Here is a 5,582-nt window from a genome sequence, read left to right on the forward strand (position 1 = left end):
TAAATACTGGGTTCTAGATGCATTGTAGTGATCAGCTCTGGTTTATTCAGTGATTTCAGCAAACTACAAGACAACTAGCAGGCCTTGAGCCCTGCTTATAAAGCATGCAAACACCACACCGAAAACACACCCACTCCCCGTGGCAGGCTATTTACATTACACTGCTTATCTATCGGTTAGTTTCTGGATCCAGGTGAGCTATTGTTCTTAAGTGGTAAGCTCAGCCCGTTCCTAGAACAGCTAGAGGAATGGCTTAGGCGCAATACATAACACTGGGGCTGAGAGAGCTCTGAGAGAACTTGTGACTGACCCAAAGTCACACCAGCAGCTGCAGGTGGAGGAGTGGGGGATCAAACCTGGTTCTCCCAGATTAGAGTCTACGCTCTTAACCACGACACCAAACTGGCTTACAATTCCAGTGGGTACATTTGAATAAACATTTGCAAACACAGATTCTTTTTTTTAAAAAAAAGGAAATTAGCCATATTTTCAGGCCTTCTTGGTGCTTGGAGATTTAGAAGCCAAACAGCCAATGGAAGGACGCCAACCCCCAGCAGGGCCATGGAGTCCCTCAGGGTGTGAGAAGGAAGCAGCATAAATGCTTCACACAAAGGGGGGTGGAGACAACATTTCCTGGGGAGGGAGGACTTCAGGCACAACCGCTTGGTAAGTCGAACAGGCAACCGTTATTTCTTCCATTTAATACGTCCAACAGCCCTCATAGGTAGGTCAGTCTGAGACAGATCAACTGGCCTACAGACTCCCAGTGAGTTTCACGGCAAGGAGCCCCTGGATTATCATCTGCTGGTGTCATGGTTAGGCACATACTCTAATCTGGGAGAACTGGGTTTGATTCCCTGCTCCTTCACATGCAGCTACTGGGTGACCTTGGGCAAGCCACAGTTCTCTCAGAGCTGTTCTCTCAAGAGCAGTTCTCTCAGAGCTCTCTCAGCCCCACCCACCTCACAGGGTGTCTGTTGTGGGGGAGAGGAAGGGAAGGAGATTGTAAACAGCTCTGAGACTCTGAGTGGAGGGTGGGGGATAAGTCCAATCTCTTCTCTTCTTCTGCTTTATACTGTTGACATGCTTGACCACTTGGGGCTGTTGCTGTTCTCTGTGACATAGGGCTGCTTCCACCTCGTGCCCTCTTGCCTTGGGGTCCTTGCGATTTCCTCACTTCGAACATGCTAGCGATGGTATCCGGCCTGCCGCCCTGGGCTCTCCTGATCTAGCAACTCAAGAAGAGCCCTCGATCCGGAGGGGTTTCTGGACTCAAACCAAGGACGCCAGCAGGGGTCCTTCTCTGGAGGAGCAGATCAGGAGTCCAGACTAGCACGTGGACCAGGGGACGTCTCCGTGGTGGAGAGATTTGGGGGGGGGGTCTGCCTTTCTGCTTAGCTGTCCTTTCCGCTTCCTTCTCCTTTACTCAGCCTTCCCATGGATCCCCGTTCTCAACGCTTAGCCGCTGCTGAAGAAGGCGCCTCCACCCTTCCCATGCCTCCAGAAGCTGTCTGGCACTTGGAGGACGGTCCCTTCCAGGACTGACAGAAGGCAGCAGGTAACCCCCCCCCCCAGGCACAGGTAGGGATGCCGTTCTCCAGGTGGGTGAAGTAACCCGAGCTGCAGTGTTAGGAGAGTCTAGTAACAAATAAATATACACTGAAAAACCTTTTCACAAACTGATGTGTTCTATTTATGTTCATCATTTAGTAAAGTGCAGAGTGTATCATTATTTCATCCTAGTCAGGTATAAATATTCATTACATTCAATAAGCAATAACATTCAGTACATACAGATTGCTAACTATGAGACAATTTTGCAACAGTGTTTTAAAAGTCAAGCCCCAATGGGAGTTTCTAGAATTATAAACCCGCTTCTCCTTGCATAAAGTCTTTCAAAAAGGGGGACAGCCTCCTTCTTCTTTTTTAAAAACAATATATTTATCGGGTTTTTCATAATATAAGCCTATATTATATGCATACAAACAAGAACTTCAACAAAACTACATACAAAAAACCCTAAGATAGCAATTTATCTTTTCAGCAACACAGATTAACAGAGAAACTAAACACAAAATGATTATTTTGTTCTTATAATCAACATTTAGGTCATTTCTATGTTGAGTAGTTACTTCTATCTCTGTTTTGCCAAATAACACCATTCATAATAATAGCATATTCATATTAACAGCATAAGATATTTAGTCATCGTCAACTTCACCGTTCAAGGTTCTACCCATTACTATTACACATCTTTCAGTAGTCTGCCAATTCCTTGTTTTCAGCATAAGATCAGGGTTTAATATTACAATTTTTAAATCTCTTCCCCCCCTTTTATTACCCTTTTAAATTTTCATTCAATCTTTGCTACATGTACACTGATTTGTCGATCTATTGGAACCAATACATCAAGCTTAGCTTAAAGATTAACTCTGCTATTTATTACATGAGAGTTTTACACCTAAATCTTCCACTTATATTTTGCCAGATCTTTACCTAACTCTGTTTGTCTCAGGATTAATCTTTATTCAACACAATCCTACTAAACTATAATTCAAAATAACTAAAACTTAATTACACCATCGTGATAGAATGTTAAAGCATAATTAAATACAATTTAAAGAATTAATCATCCATATTCTAACCTTTCCTATTACCTCAGCAATCATTTCACCAATTCATCATTTTTAATACAAATACCAATTATACATTTACTAATTTTTACATATTTTTCTTTTACACTAGTCTTAACTTATAAGTTTAACCCTCCAAATCATACTGAACTGTTTACTGCTTCCCCCTTGAAGTCCCCTCTCCTTCTCCTCTCCTGGCCAGGCAGCCAGTAACCCAGCCTCTCTGCAGAAGTCTCCTCCCTACAGAGAGCAGCGTTTCCTAGCCAGGGCCCATTATGAAAGTGAAAACATGTCACAAACGTTTTAATAATTAATATTTTTAGAAATCATGTCAAAGAGCCACATGTGGTTCACAAGCCACTGCGTGGATATCGTTGCCTTAGGACTGGTTCTTTAAAAAACAAACTAGTTGAGTTCCTCAGACCCAACTGCCTTTCCTTGCAGCCCACACGGGGGATTTTTTAATTGGCTGTAATTATGGCACAGCCACAGATCCACCCCTTGTCCCAGTCCAGCTGTATAGTGTGCTCATACCAAATCAGAAGGCATCCCACTTAAACTGTGCCATAAACACACACACACACTCCCAAACTTCCAAGGGTCCAACAAACACCACCCCTAACATAAATTTCTTCCCCAAACTGTCCACTTTATCACCCTTTATCTGCTACTGGAGTTCTCCTTGCATGCCAGTGGTGTTATGGAAGGTTTAGGGGCAATGCGTTTCCCAGGCCCTGAGGGTGGAAGCCCAGTAGTGGGGGGAAGGTGGATGTTTCCCATAACCGTGCCCATGCCATTCCAGCTGCCACTGGAGCTTGCAACCTTGGATTTTTGCCAGTGCTGGCACAAATGACTGTGTGTGTGTGTGTGTGTCCATACCACAGATTCTAGGAGAAATCCCTCTCCAAATCCCTCCCCCTCCCCAAGCACTGTCCACAAATCTCCAGGAATTTCAGGACAGCGTTGGCAACCCCAGCAACTGTGACATTGCTCCGATCCATTCAACATGACCAGAAGTGGGTCGAGATCCTTTTGAACGGCTCGGTCTGTGCCTCTAACCATCCCCTTGACCTGCAGAAATTAAGTATGTGCGAGGTTTTCCCTGGCACGCAGATTTTTATTTATTTATTTATAATTTCAATTTATAGCCTGCCCTCCCCGCAACGCGGGCTCAGGGCGGCTCACAAATAGGCATACGCCAACACATAAAAACAATTAAAACCATAAAAACCATTATTACAGAATTACAACATATTAAGTGCTCTAGATGTTGGTGTAGTGCCTAGTGCCAGTTTGGTGTAGGTGGCTAAGTGCGCAGACTGTAATCTGGGAGAACCGGGTTCGATTCCCCACTCCTCCATTTGCAGCTGCTGGATGACCTTGGGCATGCCCTAGTTCTGACAAGAGCTGTCCTTGAAAAGGAGCCGTTTCTGTCAGAGCTCTCTCAGCCCCACCGACCTCACAGGGTGTCTGTTGTGGGGAGGGGAAGGGAAAGGAGTTTGTGAGCCCAACAGAGCCCCCTGCTCTAGACCTCTCTACGGGAGATCTAGCAGAGTCCCCCCGCCATCCAGGGGGCTCTGAAAGAGGCGAAACAGGACCAGGAGTCTTGGAGGAGCCGAGAATGCGCCCGTCACTACGCCGTACCCGGAAGCTTCTCCGGGGGACAGCCTTCTTAATAGTTGGATGCTTTTAGCTGGTCCTACAAAAGACACATTGTGCAGCTAACATTCATGGATGGAGTACTCCTGTCATTCTCAAACTGGCTAAAAACATCCAACTATTAAGAAGGCTGTCCCCCTTTTTGGAAGACTTCATGCAAGGAGAAGCGGGTTTATAATTCTAGAAACTCCAGTTAGGGCTGAGGTCTTCCTTCAGGTGGAAACTAGGAACAACGCTTCACTAGGCGTCCCAGTCGCATGGGACTCCCCCTTGACTGATCACTCTCCTCTCTTAGTATTTTTTGGAGGCCACCGGAGTTTTTCTGACCAGAGTTTCTGATTTTAGGCTTTATGATCCAGATCGTCCAGTTCCATAAAGACTCTGTGCTGACAACAAACATATGTTCCTGCTTTTGTTTGTAAGTTTATAATGCTTTACAACGGTTTTATTCTATTTTGATGTGAACTGCCATGCATATGAATTCTATGAAATAAGGGAAGGTTAGGGGATGCTTATAAGGGAAGACATAGAGGGGATGCTTATCAAATTTGCAGATCTATTCTCTCTTGCTCTGGATTGCAAGACTAGATCTAATGGGTGGAAATGACAAGGGAGTCGTTACCGGCTAAATATCAGGAGAAACTTCCTGACTGTAAGAGTGGTTGAGCAGTGGAACAGTCTGCCTTGGGAGGTGGTGGATGCTCCTTCTCTGGACGTTTTCAAGTGGAGGCTGGACGACCATCTTTCGGATATGTTGTAGGGCTATCTCTTGGCTACGCTCCTGCAGAGTGCAGGGGGTTGGACTAGATGACCTGCAAGGTCCCTTCCAACTCTAACGTTCTATGATTCTATGAGGGTAGGTCAAGCAGCCCAGGTCCACATCTGTCCATGATGAATTCACTTCCAGTACCCCCTAACACAGCCTGAACTCTGTTTCCCCTACTTACAAGATGCAGAGAACCACACTGACCTTCCTTATATCGTTGTGAGTAGTGAAGACATAGTTTCAGAGGTCCAGGTGGGCAGCTGTGTTGGTCTGAAGCAGTAGAACAGATTTTGAGTCCAGTCAGGCACTTTTGAGACCGACAAAAGTTTATTCAGGCTATGAACTTTTGTGTGCACTGTTGTGAGAAAAAATGTGTCCCCACACTCCCCCTCTGGTTCGTGTGTCCTCTGAGTGTTGCCTCCTTACCAAAGGCAGAGGTGTAAGCTTGGAAACCGCTAAGAGCTGGCAGAGTCACTCAAAGGTCTCTTCTTAAAATAAAACTTATCTTTATTAAAAGAAAAACA

Source organism: Gekko japonicus, unplaced genomic scaffold (genome assembly GCF_001447785.1).
Source record: "Gekko japonicus isolate JY-2015 unplaced genomic scaffold, Gekko_japonicus_V1.1 scaffold6854, whole genome shotgun sequence".
Classification (NCBI taxonomy): Eukaryota; Metazoa; Chordata; class Lepidosauria; order Squamata; family Gekkonidae; genus Gekko; species Gekko japonicus.